We start from the raw sequence: 18,743 nt of genomic DNA, 5'->3' as shown, positions 1-18,743 counted from the left end.
CACTTTGCTTGGAGCAGGGGATAAAATAATAAAGCCAAATATGCTATTTTTATGGAACTCACAGTCCAGTGAATAAAGACAGACAATAGCTAGATAATAACAAAAAAATATGCAAAATTTTCCCATAAGAGCTGTGACAGAATAGTATACAGTGCCAATGGTAATAGAAAATTTGACCCAGCCTGGATGGTAGGTTATGAGGGTCTCACATTCAAATTGAGACCTTAAAGATGTAAGAGTTAACCAAGCATTTAAAGGACAAAAGAACATCCCCCACAGAGGGACCGATAATAGTGGAAGTGACTATGATTTATATGAGGGAATTAAAGGTAAATTGTGTAAAAAGAAGCATAAATGTGATAGGGTGACAGAAAAATTTGGAGAGGCGGAAAATGGCTAATTAGTATAGGTCTTTGGAAGCCATATTAAGGGATTTCTCTTAATATTACAAGATATGCAGAGATGGGTCAGGCATTTTAAACAAAGGTCCAAAGGATTTGTTGCACATGAAAATATCTGCATGTTAGCAAATCACAAACACTGTCTTGAGAACTGTTTGGAAGAGAGTAAATGTGGAGACACACATGTAGAATATTTAGTAATCTGCTTGAGTAACATTACTGAGAATTGATGTAAGATAGACTAAGGTAGTAGTGGTGGAGATGGAACAATTTGGAGGAATCACACAGATTATTCAAGAGGATTTGACAGTACTCACTGATGGATTAGATGTTTGTATGTAAGTCTATGAGCATAGAGCTCAGGTGAGGGAGACTTATCGGTAAGGTATGACTCTGACTCTGGTTGCTTCATCCTATGGATGACAAATTCCCTTATTGACTTGAAGATCATTGAAAGATGGCCAGTAGCTTTCTTTTTTGTTTGTGTGTTTTGGTAGATGGCATAGGAAAATATTATTTTATATTGATAATTGATTTGGCCTTGATGTACATAATTCCCTATGTCAATTAACTAGTTAAATATTGATGTTTTGAACTCTGTGGAGCATACTGGGCTGGAGATAGAAATATATGAATTACCTGGATATGACTGACCATTGAAGCCATGCAAAAAATGATTTCTCCTAGGAAAAGTGTGGATAATAAAATACAAAAAGAAATTTAAAAATTAATGAAACTCAACTTTTGACATGTACATTTAGGGAATGTGCTAATTTGTGTGGCTTAGAAAAGTAGAAGAATAATTAAGAACACCAAAAGAATATTGGTTCAAAGAAGACAAGGGGATTCTACCAAAGCTGTTTCCTCTTTTTGGTCAGAAATATGACCACTGTTAGCTTCTGAACTTCACTTTTCAGGGATTTAATTTTTTCCTTTAGTTCTAGTTAAATATGCATAAATTTAGTGGCTTTTTAGGCCCAAGCTAGACACTGCCTTACTTGTGGGTATGTGAGTTAATCCTGTATTCTTTCAATAAATTCCCATTACTGTCTAAGATACTTTGAATAGGGCTCTGTCATTACAATAATGAGATTTTGAATAGTATATTTGTAATTTTGGGTGGTGTGGATGTTGTTAAAATCATGTTCAGTTCATGAAATCTCAAAATGGTGTACTCTACATGCCTGAGGTCATAATCACTTTATTTAGAAATGAATTTACCAACTAGAGATAATATACAATGACAGAAAGTCATATGAGTTACAGGGAACATGGAATCAAAAACTCCTTACCTGTGTTTGTTCTTAATACGGGTTTATCATTTCAGTTTTGATACCATATGTATGAACCATTTATTAAGAGCTGTGAGGAGGAAAAGGGGATATCAGCTAAGACGTCACAATTTTTGACTATAGCTTTAAAACAAAATAACACATATTCCAAAAAACCTGCCATAGATTATATAAAAATACATAGAATTTATAGGAATAAATCCTATTTATAATGATAATTGTATTTTTTACATTTTTTTTCTTATTAACTGTGGTTATTTAGAGAAAAGCCATGTTGGAATGGAGATGTCTATATAAAGAAGTAAATATAAGGGTTTTTAAAATGTGGAAGAAGAATTAATCAAGGAAGTGAAAAGTATTAAAGGACTTGAATAATTAAAATAGAATACATTTGAATAAGAAAATGACAAGGAAAAGAGATTATAAAACTTAGTAAGTTTAACAAAGCCGTTCCCTCATTTTATGTAAGCATAAAAATATATGCACTAAAATAATCCTTTTGGACATCTCTTTTCCCTCCTCACAATCTAAATGAATGGAAATCTGGATGCCACAGGAAGAATACTGAAGCTATTAATCTATCTCAAAATATTTACTTACAGTTATTTCTGTAAATATATACAGTGGCATTCAGTTCTCCTTGCCACAATGTTATTTTATGTATTTGATTACTTCATAAAAAGGAAAACATGACAAATTTTGTTGCTCCTTCAGGACTACTTTAAGTTATTTTTAAAAACCTCTCTACAGCATCAATACTAACACTCAACAGTATCATTCCTAATATGGTTAGAGGATCAAGTGGTACTAATAAAAAATATAGATGCCCTGAGTACTGAGAAAACTTGATAATAATGCACCATCTGTTTATTTCATTATTCTTATCTTGACATGCTAGAAGTCTGATAAAGCAAAGTAGACTTTTTACATAATTACATTATAAAACTGGTGTTAGTGTTTGAGTAGACAGATGTACATTTCAAGAAATGCCATCTGTTACATTTGACAAAACATTTCAGCAAGTTTAAGAGAAAGGTTGTATATATTAGGAGCAGGAATTTGTAGGATATTTCTCAAGTTTTTACTTTGTTAAATAATTAAAATATTTTTTTGATAAGAATTGACACAAAATTAGAGGCACCTGGGTGACTCAGTCATTAAGAGTCTGCCTTCAGCTCAGGTCATGATCCCAGGGTCCTGGGACTGAGTCCTCCATCGGGAGCCTGCTTCTCCCTCTCCCACTCCACCTGCTTGTGCTCCCTCTTGCTGTCTTTCTCTCTCTCTGTCAACTAAATAAATAAAAACCGAAAAAAAAAATAAAATTGACACAAAATTAAAAACACAGACCTAAGTATTTGTTTTTTATGAAATATTTTAATAAGCACTTAATCTTACGCATTACACCAAATAGACATTAATAACAGGTCACACCAAAATCATTATATTAGTTTTGAAATAGTGGTGATTTTTCATTCTCACTATTTTTTAAATTTTTTTCTATGTCTCATTTTCAAATTTGCTTCCTTTCTCTGTCATGCCTGAAAACAAAAGACAAACAGATATGGGGGCGCCTGGGTGGCTCAGCCGTTAAGTGTCTGCCTTTGGCTCAGGTCATGATCCCAGGGTCCTGGGTTCAAGCCCTGCATCAGGCTCCCTGCTTGGCGGGAAGCCTGCTTCTTCCTCTCCCACTCGCCCTGCTTGTTGTTCCCTCTCTCACTGTGTCTCTGTCAAATAAATAAAATCTTTAAAAAAAAAAAAAAAGGACAAACAGATATGTATTCCAACTTGCCCACCCTTGTGATTTCTATGAGCTGATAGTACCCACATGTTGAGTAGAAAAGTGAAATCAAAGTTCTATGATATTATGTTTCTAAAACATTCTGTAATCTGTGAAACTCTTTTCTGACATGAAATTGAAGCTTCCCAGTGAAGTATGTGTGGGGCTCTTAGGTCTCTGTCTGCTTAGCTGGCCCCTTTAACCTGTTAAGAAATAGAATACTCTAAAGAAATTAAAAGGAAACTCAAGAGTTCTAGTAATGAATTGTGCCAACACTGTGCTAGACCTGTGTTGCCACTGTGTGTTTCAAGGCAATGTCTATCAATATATGAGCATATGTATATTTCTCAAGAGCCTATCACACTTTCAGGCTTCATATGTGCTTCACTTGACCCCTGAACCACCACAGTTTGAGGGGTCTTCTAAAACCAATCTAGTTTGTTGGGAGTAATGCTGTGCTTACATATAATTACATTATTACATGGAGGATATAATTAACATAATTTACTAGAAATGTACTTTATGTGAAAATATTGCATTCTAATCTGTAAGGGGAAGTGTCCCATAGAAATGTGATCAGTTTATTAAAATATGTTCATCTAAATATTCCAAATGGAAATCCTTTACTATGTGATGAAAAAGAATATCCTCCAGATATGATTCTGACATGTTTAAGAGAAAAAGGAAAAAAAAATCACTCTTTTTAAAATTCACTTTCTACAATGCTAATTTTATACCCATATAAATTTACTTAGAGGTCTAATGGACATCTCAATTTAAATAAATTTTATATTAAAACATTTGACCATGGAACAGATGAAAAAGGAGATTATTTGTTTTGGAAACTGTGGGATTTTTTTAAACAAAATAATCATTTTAAGTTCTCCTAAACAGCAAATTTACCTATGACTTTTATATTGTATTTAATATAAGGGAGATTTTATGTACAACTTTTAGATAGAAAAGGTAAAAATGAGGTTTAAGTGATTTCTCTTAAAATGAGCTCTTTAAGACTACTTTTCTTATAGTAAGCTTATCTTCTCTAATCTTATCTTCTCATTTGGTCTTTGTTTACAAAAAATAAGATACCTTGATTTTCCTGTATATTAAATTATAATCAAATAATTATGATTTTTCATAAAATCAAAGTATGAAAATATAAAGAAAAAATGTAAAAGGAATTAAAATAAGAATAGAAAACCTGAAGCTTTGGGGCTACACAGAATGGCATCAAGAACATGAATTCTGTGTTCACATAGTAGTAACACATTTAGTTATACTCTTTCTCCCTTCTCCGTTTCTGGATATTGGCAAATGCCAGGAAAACTGTGTATTACTGTGTGAAATTAGCAATACTTTGTAATGATGATAGTCAATGTAGTGAGAATTAGTTTTATATAAACATGATTCAGTTAATGTTTGTTACCATATGTCACAAAGGTGTGAAGGAAGCAAGGAAGCCAATTCTAAACCAAAATTGAAAATTTGGGGAATATATAATCCCACAAAAATTTATCGTTTGAAGCTCAAGGAGAAAAGAAGATGTGAGGATCTTGTACATTTAGTTGTCCAGAATCTCTTTTCCACTGTTTATTTCCTGTTTAATTTGATTACTACTGATCATCAGACTTGGAGTGGCAGTTTCTTCATATGCTGCAGACTAGAGATGGTTGTGTGTATGATTTAAATTCAATTACAACATGGATTCATTCAAGAGTTGCTAGATATATTTCTACTACCATGGTAGAACACTCTTACTAATAATCTTAATGTAATATTTTTATATTTATTTAGAATACCTCATATGTGGACATCTCTTTCACAAAATTAATATATAAAATGAGTATTTGTACTCTGATAATTAACAACCCATTTTCCTATGAGACTATTTTTTGAAGTGTAAAATTTTTGTTTTAGGTATATCTAAAAGTAGTTGAATGCTTTTATACCTCAGTTTCTCTCTGCACTATATAGAACTAATTTTTATGCAGAGAACTAAGCAGTGATTACTATGAAAAAAAAATGTACTAGCCGTCTATGGGTGTTCGTGGTTAATCCTGGAATGGGTCTGGAGGTTAAAACTACTTAGAGAAAATTAGAGGATTACTAGCTGATGGAGTGTTTTATGGTTTCCTTATTGCTTGTTTGTTTTCTTTTTTTTTTGTCATCACTGACAGTACAAACAAAAAGATGGCCTCAACGTTTATTAACAAGTAAATATAATTTTATTTGATGAGTTTTTTTATTTTGAATATTCCTTACTTTAAATTTTGTTTGTTTGTGATTATTAGATATTTCCTAATTATTATTTTATTTTACTTGACTGAGAGAGAGCAGGAGAGCGCAAGCAGGGGGAGCGGCAGACGAGAGGGAGAAGCAGGCTCCCGGCTGAGCAGGGAGCCTGAAGCAGGGCTCGATTCCATGACCCTGGGACCAGAATCGAAGGCATTTGCTTAACCAACTACCACCCAGGCGCCCCCCCTAATTAATTATTTTATCCCCAGGTTAGGAGACTATGTCAGAAGAACAAGGACTCCACAACACTAACTAGAAAATAAGAAAATGTAAAACAATAAAACGGAAAAATTTAATCTAAATACCATGGCATGCACAAAGATCATGAGAACCTTCCTCTCAAGTAGGCAAAGGGATCACCTCACTTAGACACTTACAGCTTTCCTCACTTCAAAGGTTTATACTAATTTCTTGACTTTCTAGGACCCTTAGTCTTAGTAGGAAAGACTGTACAGTTATAAGTTCTATTTGTTTTATTACTTCAGCATCTTTTTCATTCAGATCTATATAGAAAGTAGGACAGATAATAAAATAGCAAAAGTGAGATTTTTATAAATATTTTAATAGTATTTAATGGCTAGTGTGTAGAGACAATGCTTTCTTCCTAAGTTGCTCTATCTAGAGATAGTCATAGTTAGAACCATGTTTGAATGCTTAAGTTTCTGGTATCACTAAATTTGGGAAGGTTAGACTGAATTATATATCAGATGCTTCTTTATGTGTTTGATAGTAACTAATGTGTACTATCTTAAGTTTATTCTGGGTGGTCCAAGTTTATAGCTTCTCAAACTTTTGGAAATTAGTAGATTTCATATATTTGTGCAATTATTTCTAATAGACTTTCTGTTAAAACATCAGTTTTCTTGGGAAGTACTGAATCTCTACTACTACAGATGTTCAAAGAAACTTTCATAGGGCTTTTTTTTTAAAGAGAAATAACAGTACAAAGATCAAATGAGTAATTAGAATAGATTTCCTTTAAAATCAGCCAACACTTAGATTTTTTTTACTGACTGGTTAAATAAAGCTGTTATTTTCAGAGGGAAATTCAATTTTCCCTAGTAAACTGACAATGAAATTTTACAAATGCTTATTTTTATTATTCTAAATTATTTTTAAGTTTTGCTATGATAAATCATTTTCATATTTTATCTATTTCATTAGTTCAGTGAAGGAGAATAACTATATGAAATTAAGTTCATTTTTTCACACATTATAGTGTAGTGGCATTGTATGGTCAACACCAAGGTCCTATTAAAAAAAAAGAAAATTCTTTACTTCCATGCGTTAAAGAGAATTTGAAGACCAAATGGTTTGTGTATAATATAGTTCATAGGAATGCTTGTGCACTCCTGATTTAATTTAATCATTCTCCCTCAATGACCATGAAGAGTCATGTTAAAATGAAGTGTTATTAAAGTGAAGTGCTCTGGTATTTAGAATACACGATGGGGGTGTGGGGAGTGTTAATTGCACAAAGTAAAGACAGGGACAATAACATCTAAATGCAATGCTCTTTTCTTGTAAAGTCAATGATAAAAACCTAGAGATATAATCCTACAAAGTGGTCCAAAAATCAACTTATAGACTAAGTAGGGTAATTTATTTTGATTGCACTTGCAGGGAGAATGTGGATTTCAAAGCAAGTATAATTTTCCAAGGCAGTATTAATGGATTGTTCCCTTTTGCCCAATATGATAGATGTGTTGTAATAATCAGCAAAATAGCAAAAGGAGAAGGAAACAAGAGCACTTACAATCATTTTATTATAAGAACCAATTTAATATGCATAGGATACTATTTTGCAAATAAAAAACATTTATACTAAGAATGTAATTAATATTATAAATAAAAATAATTTGAATATATTTGATTATATGCTTTCCCAAATTGGCAAAGCTATACCATGTGGGCTATGTTGTAAATTCAGGGAATTCTAGTTCTCTTGAGAAGGCATTCTAAAGGTTGCTATGCAGATGTTCAGCAAAATTGTGGCACTGCTAGGACAATCTATACCAGTCTCAGAAAATAATATACTTTGTTAAATGATTTAGCAGTGACAGAAAGTGTGATCTGTTATTATGACAAGTTCAACAATATTCTATATTGTTTTCAAAGATGATGATTTAACATAAAGAACAGATAAGAGTTTTCTAAGATGTTTTTATAGCAATAATATATAGTCTATCAACTGTATGTATGGTCACAGGCTATGCGTGTTGACAAATGTACATTTCAGAGCTATGCATGCTCTAAGCAGATTAAGAAACAATACTGAATTGTCAAGGATGTGGAAGGATCCAGCAAAGTGAGAAAAATAGACCTAAAGTGTGAATTTCCTAAAAGAGCAATAAGGATGAGAAGGATTCTCTAAATGTAAAGATGTAAAACGGGACAGACTAGTATATTTATGTATTTGGGAAAATAATTTGTATTAAGAATGACTATGATTTTTACAACAATTGGAATTAGAATTAAATGTTGAAAGAAAAAATGACTCATCATTTGGGAATTCTTTCTAAATAATACAGCTATTCAATCTCAGTCCATTTGGGTATATCTTCCTCGAATAAACTGACTCTCTTAAAATATAGAAATCAAGGCCAAATCTCAATGGAGCTTGGCAGAAATTCACAGAAACAAATAACATCTAAATGAGTTTATGTCATAGTGAGGATTTTCTAAGTTCTGTAAATGAAACAAACTTGGCTTAAGAAAAATCAGACCTACATGTAATGTTCTAAGACATTCAGACAGATTTCATGAAATTATGTTTCAGTGGGATATACACAAAGCCAGAAAATATTTTGAACTCTATTATGTCTTTTTTCTTTCTATTCTTTATTATGACACATTGTCTTATTTACACTTTCTTGGCCGATGCCAAATTATTTTTAGGAGGCTCCTTTTGGTAGGCTTTCCAGAGATGAGACAAGGCACAAAATATTTATTTCTTTAATATGAAACAGGAAAATAAATGAGTGCAAAGGAACAAGCAGGTGTCTCAGTCCCTATTGGCAATGTCTTCTAAGAAATTCATGTGGGAAAATGTCCTATGAAAGAAATTGTTCCCACACATATGACTTCAGTACTTGGCACTAAATTCCATTGACAGAATAGTGTAGAATGTTAAACTAAAATAAATTAACCTCCAGAGAAAATGGCAGGATTCAAAATAAAGAAATGAAATCTTTTTAAGAAATGGTTTTATGAAATATCCATTCTTATTTAGTGTTACTTCACAATGTTTTTGAATTTTATAAATGGAAAACTAATATCACCATGTTCTTCAACCCTAGTTGAAATAAGACACCATACAGAACCACATTATACTTATATGGAATTTATTTCATAAAATTGAAGTCCTGTGTGGTTTCAGTCTTCTGAGGATTCATATGACCCTGGAATACAACCTGTAGAAAAAATAGTCATAGGCTCCTGCTTAGAACTCAGTTCTAGCTCTAAACAAAACTATGCAAATGATCAAGTTTATCTTTGTACAAGTACTTTTTCCTTTTGAAGTATATTTTTTTTTCCTTCTCATTTCTCTGACCCAGATACTCTTCATTTTCTCATCTGTCAAACTCAATTTATAGAAAAGGAAATCTGTGGTATCACCATTTTTGAAACTTTGATAAAGCACCACTACACATAGAATAAAATCCATGATAGTGATGATGTTGATGATGATGATGATGATGTTGATGATGATGGCATTTGAACTCTTTCCACATCGGATCACATTTTATATCTTAATTTCTTCTACAACCCACTCAGTGAGCCACTCTACCTACTTTTAATACATTCTGTCAATTCTTGAATCTAGTACTAAATTAACATTGCTCTGTAGAGTAATATTCCTTTTACGTGACTTGTCAATGTGTTTTTCAGTCTTTAGTAATGAAAAAAAAGTCTCAGCATCAAATTAGATGTTCTCTTGTTCTCTCTTGCTTTTGTGCTCTCTCCCTCCCTCTTTCTGAATGCCAAGCTTTCATTAATAACTTTGTTTTGTAATATTTGTTGTCAGTCTGCCTAGTATTTTTCTAATGGTTTCATTCATTAGCTAGATTGCAGTTTGAAGGTGTGGGGTATTATTTGTCCTTTGTAACTTACACATAGTATGAAATGCAGCAGGTGTATTAGTTATTGTTTGATGCACAACAAATGACCACAAATTTAGCAGCTTAAAAAACACTTTTATTATCTCACAGTTTTTGTGGGTCAGGATCTAGGCACAGTTTACCTGGGTCCTCTGCTTCTGTGCTCTCATTAAGCTTCAATCAAGGTATCAGCCAGGAGTGGAGTCTCATCTCAAAGCTTGACTGGGAAAAGATTCACTCCCAAGCTCATTTGGTTGTTGGTAGGCTTTTGTTCCTTTCCTGTCATTAGCCTGAGGGCCTTAGTTTCTTATTAGTTGTTCTCAGGCACTCAGAGAAAAAGAGTTTGCTGGCAAAACCAAAGTTACAGTCTCTTATAATCCAATCACATACACACAAAGAAAAGACACTCTCTCCAGGTTGAGTTATTCTATTGCTTAGGAATCAGTTTCTAAAGGAGGAAGAGCTTATACAAATATGTAATAAGGGGAGGGATAACTTTGGGATCCACCCATAGAAGTTACTTATCACAGTATTTGCTAAGTTTATTATCAATTACTTATAATTTATTTTGCTCCAAAGTCCTTTTGTGCTGCTTTAAAGTATATTTGTGTTTTATTTTATTTTATTAAATATTTTATTTGAGAGAGAGAGAGAGAGAGAGAGAGAGAGAAAGTGCATGCACAAGTGGATGGGAGGGGCAGAAGAAGAAGCAGGCTCCCGTCTAAGCGGGGAGCTGGATGCAGGGCTTGATCCTAGGACCCCAGGATCATGACCTCAGACAAAGGCAGATGCTTAACCCACTGAACCACCCAGGTGCCCCTGAAATATATTTGTGTTTTAGACATTTCTCTAATTTAGTCCCTGTTTGAGAAATTCAAAGCATGTGAAAAAAAAAATTGGAACTTAAGAGGGAGGAATACATTCTTAAACTTGGCAGACGTTGGTCTAATCAATAATGCGGTTCTGTTTTGTCTCGTTCATTTTTCTTTACCATATAACAGTCTAAAGATATAATAAATAATTTACTTTTAAAAAAATAATTTCATCTTTAATGAAAAATTATGATTTCCAAATATTTTCCTATTATTTATATTTTTCTTGGACACAGTTCTTCAGTTCTAGATTCACCGTGAGACATGTTACAAACCGTTTCAATTTTTAAGACCCCTGTACAATGCAATTCTTTTTATCAGTTATCCAAGATCCGCTTAAGGTAGATTTTTTTCCCCAGAAAAAGAGCATAAGCTCAGGGTTCCTATGCAAATCATTTGTTAAGAAAGTGCCCTCCGGAGAAAAGAGTGAGGAAATAGGGAATTCAAGCAAAGTACAATCACAGGCAAAGCCCCAGGCTGAGCCTGACCTTATGGATTAGCTCTGTGTAAATTATGCTTCAGAAACTGATCCAACTGTAAGCAAAGACACTGGCGCTTCAGTATTTCCGGACTAATCAGATATTGGTCAAGGGCAGCTTGAGGAGATTTAGCTTTCAGGCACTTGGGGTGTCTGCAGGTGGGGCAAATTTGTTACCATAGCCTGAGGACAGCTTCCCAAAGAAAGTTACAGGTAGGCACCCTCTAATTAAAATAGAACACAACAAAATACAGATGCTGGGGGATAGGCACATAGCTATAGTATATAGGATCAGAGGGATGGTGATGGGGCACCTACAGTTGGATAGTAACCAATTAGGACAGGTTGAGTTACGCTTGCCAGTCACATTTTCACTGACGTAATTCTCTGTTCTATCCTTCCAGTCATTTTCTTTATGTTTTAATCTAACCATACTTCTCTTTATTCCACCAAAGTTAGTTCCTCTTTTCAAATCTTGGCTTTAACTAGAATTGTTCTTCTGAAAAGACTCCTCCCCCAAAGAAAGGTCACTTTTTTTTTCACCTTTCCTCCCCTACCACCTCTCCCTCAACTCCACAAATAACACCAAAATCCAATGGAAAAAGTGATAAATATATGTTCTTGTCCTAATTAACTTTTAAAGCATCACAATGTAACCGTTGTTGACTACTAAGATATATATGTCATTGAACGCCTGTAACATCTGACTAGACAGCCTTTAATCATCCTCTGATGACAGTAAGCATGACTCTCTATCCTGTGTCACTTTATTCCATTTCTCCCATCTCAGCTACACATCTGACAACCCGAACTCCAGAATATTATCCTTCATCATGCTTAGAATCTGAAAAAGCTAACTACAACCAACATTACACCGAGAAACCTCTGTGTCACAAGCAATATGTGGTATTATTAAATTGTGTACACCTTTATTATGTAAGGCTTATGTCAGGAATGTGATCATTGTTCAGACACTTTGGAAGTTAGATGGCTTATAGAGTCCTTTTACCCTTTTCTGGGTGTCTTGAGTCAATTGTTTTTAGAATACAACCTTAGAAATTTTTAGAAATTTAGTATACACAAATGAAAACTAAAGACTCATTACACCTTAGTTAATCCATGTCTTTATTTTGCAAGGATCACACATGAAGAGGGAAAGTTTATTTCCAAAAGGGACAAACAGATTTTATAATCTATGGGTTCAACAGTGAAAATCATAGATTAACCAGGCCTCAGTTGGGCATGAATAAAGATAGCTTCACAGAGTTTAATAGCAATTGCGTCATGAATCTTCTCAGGGAATCTGCACCATTAATGCGACATATCTATTCCCTGAGTATCCAATTATTAAAAAACAAAACAAAACAAAACAATCAGAAATATATCAGATACACTCAAAATGTCATGTTGTGTTTTAGGTGCTCTTTCTGTGTTCACATATTTATCTATCTTTCCCCACCAGCACAAATTTCCTCAGATTCTATTATATATATATATAATTATTAATATAATATACAATATATAAATATAATAATACTATAATATTGATATATATTATTTATTTATTATATATGTTTATTATATATATCTATTATATATATATATAAAATTTCTCAACCTCATAAATTCTGCATAGCAAAGTTTCTAGTAAAAGGAAGATGAATCCCATGGGCATGCTCTACATGCTAGAAAGAGGTTCAGTATTTAGAATAAGTTAAGGGAAGTGACAATAATTACTAATTGAATGTTTACCCTCATCTAGTTCTCTTTTTGGGGACATAGAGAAAGTGTACAATTCTCCCTCCTTGAATTTGGGTAAGTCATGTGACTTTTGGCCAAGGGTTCATGAACAGGATATAGACGAAGATAGACAAAAAAAAATCCCTGCCTTGACCAACCAGCATTTTTCCAACCAATTTTCTGACAAATTTACATATATATGTAAATAAATATAAATATATAAATATTTATTTAAATATATATAAATATATATGTGTGGGCATGTATATCTCCATTCACTCTCTTGTAATTATAGGTATACGGTATCATTCAGTGTATGTGTACTGACTGCATTTTTAAAGAAACATTTAGAGTAGTGACTTGGACTGAAGGCAGATGACATTCAGCTGCAAGAAAATCTATGTAAATTGTTGGTTTTATCTTTTATAGGAATTTTATTGTTTTTATCCTATTCATATTTTATAAGGACTAAATAATTGTGAAATTATAGTTTTTTTCTTTTTTTGGCTAATAACTTTAAAATATTCTCTTTTCTCCCCTGTTTTCATTTTTCGGGTCACACACACACACTCCACTTCCAATCCCATAGATACATATTTTTTTCGAAGCATCATTAGTAAACGTTTACCAGCACAGAGCTGCCCAACATCACAGCTTCTTTAGGTGCCTCTCACTGGAGGACTGAAATAATCTTTTATATTCTTTCCAGCTTTCTACCTTATCACTGCTTCTTTCCCTTTGGGAGCTTTACAATTTAATAATAAAGACGTGCTTATATTTCACATACATTAGCCTGTGGTGTTCAAGGACTTCATGACTTTGGGTTTTTTTATATTTCTTTAGGTTAAAATGCTTTTTCTTCCCTTTTTCACTAGTGAAATTCATCCACCATGATCTGGCTTAGGTGTTTCATACACATAGTAGATGTTCCATCATGTATCGCTTGGCTTCATATTATTTTTGCTTTCTTTTAATTTATGTAAATCTGTCCATCCAGCTGTTCAGTGGGCTGTGATTCCCTTCTGCACATATTTATTCAGGTCTAACATGTGCCAGGCACCGCTTTAGGTAGTAGAATGGGATCAGGAAACAAAAAAAGGCAGATATTTCTGACCTCACAGAGACTTGTGGTGAGGCATCATCTAGACTGGTGATGAAGGATGCAAAGCCTTTGATTCATTGTGAGCATTTGTCTTAGAAGCTCAAGCCACAAGCTGACTATAACAAAATACCATAGACTGAGTGACTTAAACAACAGACATTTACCTCTCACTGTTCTGGCCACCTTCTAGCTATATCCACATAATGGCAGAGAAAGGAAACTCTGTTGTCTTTCTTTTCTTATAAAGGCACTAATTCCATCATAGAGGTTTTGCCCTCATGATCTCATCTAAACTTAGTTTCTTCCCCAAGACCACAAATGCTAATACCATCACATTGGTGTCTGGGGCTTCAACATAAGAATTTGGGGGTGGGGGGAGGAAGACACAAACATTCATTCCACAGCAACATTTAAACTTTAGTCATGATGATGATGATTTGAAACTGAATAATTTGTCTCTAAACTCAACTTCTTTTTGATTTTATGCATTCATTTGCCTTAGGATATAATTTCCCTGTACATTCTGTGTTGTCTTTCCATTGCTTGGGGCTCCATATATTTGTGTCTATCACCTAGGGGTGAATTGACTATTATAGGGGAAAAATAAAATGTGTGTTTTTGTATTTTGTAAGATTACAGTGATTGAAATTCTTATGGGTTTACATTTTTAAAAACTCAGTACATAAGTTTAATGTTGCAATTTTGTTAAAAAGTAAACAATGGTTTGTGTGAATTTTGGAAATATAAACAACTAAATTAGAAACTGTAGATTAAAAATATATATTGCCAATTCCAGGAATTGAAGTCCAAAAATTAATTCAGTAATTTGTTCTAAGACATGACAGATTGGTGATCATTATCATACCCGTTTATTAATGCTCAAGGCAACTTCAACTGAAAAAAAAAAGTTCTATTTCTATTCAACAGCAGGTTACTCTAGGCTTTTCATCTTAAAGATAAATTTTTACTTCCTTTATATAATACTTAGTATGCTTCCATTTCTAATAAACCAAAGGTGATCATTGCTTAAGGATGTTTAATAGAAGTGAGATGATCATTAGTGTTTCAAATCTAGCCATAGATACATTTCTGTTAATAAGTCATAGGTTTATTATTCCACAATACACTTGTGTGCATGTGTATCTATTTCATTTCCTTCACATATACTTATGCAGAAACTTTTATCACATTCTGGATGAGGAAAAATCAAGATAAACAAAATTTTGAAAGCCTATTTAGCAGAATTATATCTCTTCGTTCATCTTAAAACAGACTATATGTAAAATTATAATTTGATAATGAGTTTTATTAAAGAGGATGAATGGTTTCCATGAATGAGGAGATCACAGCTGTTTTTCATAAATGACTTTAGCCAGATTCTGGCATGAGAGATAAAGTAGGACAAAATATATTATACAATCAAGGAAAAGTAAATATTTAAACAAATTATTAAGTCTTGGGATTTTAAATTGTTGGTTACAGACAAAATAGTAATATAAAGATTTATAGTGTTTTTGGTAGAAAAAGCTTTGATCTTAAAAAATCCAATTTTAAATATTTATCTTTCAGGACTAGTACAGTCTTGTGCTATGAAAGAAAAAAATGTTATTTTATGAATATAAACATGTCACATCAAATGAATTCATTTTATTTTGTATTGAAGTATAGTTGACATACAATGTTACATTAGTTTCAGGTGTATGACATAGTGATTCAGCAATTTTATATGTTATGCTATTCTCACCCCAAGTGTAGCTACTGTTACCATACAATGCTATTGTAATACCATTGACCATATCCCTATGATGTACCTTTTATCCCCATGACATTCATTTCATGATTGATGCCTGTACTTCTCACTCCATTTAATCCATTTTGCACACCCACCTTGGCAACCAGCTGTTTGTTCTCTGAATTTATGGGTCTATTTCTGCTCTTTTTGTTTATTTGTTCATTTGTTTTGTTTTTTAGATTCTACATATGAGTGAAATTATATAATATTTATCTTTCTCTGCCTGACTTATTTCACTTAGCATGATATCCTCTAAGTCTATCCATGTTGTCTTAAATAGCAAGATCTCATCCTTTTTTATGACTTAGTAATATTCCATTATATATATAGATATATATATCACCTCTTTATCCATTTCTCTATTGATGGACATGTGGGTTGTATCCACAGCTTAGTTATTGTAAATAATGCTGAAATAAACATAGGGATGCATATATCTTTTCATATTAGTGTTTTTGTTTTCTTTGGGTAATACCCATTAATGGAATTATGGGATCATATGGTATTTCTATTTTTAATTTTTTGAGGAACCTTCATATTTTTTTTCTACAGTGGCTGTACCAATTTACATTCCCACATCAAATGAATTTTTAAAATACCTCATAGTCAGAACACTTTGGAAAGTTATACATATTCAGAATTTGAAAGCCTTGCTAGAAAATTTCTAGAAATTGTCTTTTCTGATCCTGTGGAGAGACCTAGAAAGTAATGGTTAGGAGTATATGATCCAGAATCAGGCTTACTCGATAGGAATCTGGGCTCTATAACTAGGATGTGAAACTAGAACGAATAACTTAATTAATCTAAACCTCAGTTTCTTCAGTAACCATTTCTTAGAATTCTTATCAGGACTGAGTAGTTGATACCAACAAAAAGAGCCCTGGCTGATAAATCTATAGAGCCTGGGTTGATTCAGTATTACTAATCCTCTAGCCAAGAATATCTTACTAAGAGCATTTCAGAAATAAGAATTCTTCCTCTTAGCGAATACTATTAGTATATCTACATGGAAGTTTAGTTGACAGTGAGATTATAGCAAGTATGAAAACCTGGGCTCCAATTCCACTTGACATTTACCAGTTATACGACCTTGGATGAGAAAATATGCTTACCCCTTTTAGCCCCAATTTCCTGAACTGTGAAAGGACTTAACAGAGAATGCTAGGATTATCTTACAATGTTTGGTGTTCATCAAATACTACTTTAATTTATATTTTTTAAAGAGTTCCTTAGGTTTTATTGAGATGTAATTGGGCTATGGTATTATATTAGTTTCAGGTGTATATCATGATGATTCAACCTTGAAAGTTCTCATGGCATGAAAAAAATGTAACTGTGAGGTCATGGATATTAACTAGACTTACTGTGGTGATCGTTCTGGAATAAAACACCATTTAAAAAATTATTAATTCACAATAAACACAGACCTCAGAAAATAAACATCTTAGAGTTGGTCTCTTTAAGATAGTGTTTCTATATGCAATTCATTGTTTTTGAATTTGATATTAAGTCTGATACTGAGATTGATATTTTAGTGTTAAAATTCAAACATTTCATTGAGGTCTGCCCTTGCAAAACAACTTTAATCTTGGGGTGCCTGGGTGGCTCAGTGGTTAAGCGTCTGCCTTCAGCTCAGATCATGATCCCAGGGTCCTAGGATCGAGCCCCGCATTGGGATCCCTACTCCGCAGGCGGCCTGCTTCTCCCTCTCCCGCTCCCCCTGCTTGTGTTCCCTCTCTCACTGTGTCTCTCTCCGTCAAATAAATAAATAAAATCTTAAAAAAAAAAACAGCTTTAATCTTTTTGTGATTTTGTTCCTATATTCAATAATTAATAAAGCTGAATTTGGGCTTTATAATAAGAGCTACACTTTCATTTAGAAATAACTAACACATTAGGTTTGCTTAAAAATTTAGCATATTTTCAATTATTTAACACTTGTATATATATCAATTACTTCTAAGAATGTTTTGTAGCTAAGAGTGTTCCTTATTATAGATAACTCTGTTATTCAAAACTTGACCAAAATTGTTTATTAAATATACATAGCTACCTTAGAAAAATCATACCTAAAATTACATTTTAGTAAACTCTATTATATTATGTATATAGTATCAAGATGAAAAGATGAGGTCAGTGTCTCCCTTGCCTACTTTTGCCACTTTGGATCATTATTCTGCTACCCAAAAGAACATCTGATTATTCGAGGCATATATTATCCAGTTCTGCCATTTCTTTCTCTACCCTTTGCAATCATCTATGGACCCCATGTCAATCTTTCTGATATAGTAACAATTTTGAAACCGGTCTCAGAGTCTTTTTAACCTTAATTTCTGCCCGTTTTTAGAGTGACTTCAATATTTATACGATGAGCTAGGCAGTATTGTGTCTTTGAGTTCCTTGTCTGAAATGATTAGTGTGTGCTGGCTCTTTCATGTAGCTCTCCCAATCAGAATAATTCTAACTTTCTTGAGTCTTTAAGCCATAGCGCCACAGTCTGGATTTTAGAACATAGTTATATTGTACCAATAATCCTTATGTACCAGTATATACCAGCAGAGAGAGTTCAGAAATAACTCTTATTATTCAAAAATAAATATTAAGCTTTCTTTTCCTTTTGTTTCCTTTATATTATGCTGGTACCTCATGAGGTAGAACCAGAGAAATTGTCAGTTTCAAATTCAGGAATTCTTCTTTGTCTGAAAAGTGCAAGTGGAGGACAAAGAAGCATTTGTAGGCCTGGTGTGAAATATTATCTTTTCTATAGCCTTCATGGAAGGAGAGTAGTTTTGGCTGGATCTACAGTCTGTCATATGAATCAGTGTCATTCCTGAAGACCTGTTGTGTTTTGTGTATTAAATAAGTTTTTATTAAGTTTCTCTTATTTTCCAGGC

Source organism: Eumetopias jubatus, unplaced genomic scaffold (assembly GCF_037043125.1).
Source record: "Eumetopias jubatus isolate StellerSeaLion01/CBP00866 unplaced genomic scaffold, mEumJub1_p1.0 scaffold_2, whole genome shotgun sequence".
NCBI classification, from domain to species: Eukaryota; Metazoa; Chordata; class Mammalia; order Carnivora; family Otariidae; genus Eumetopias; species Eumetopias jubatus.
The sequence above is the reverse complement of the archived record's forward strand: the minus strand, read 5'-3'. Positions refer to the sequence as shown.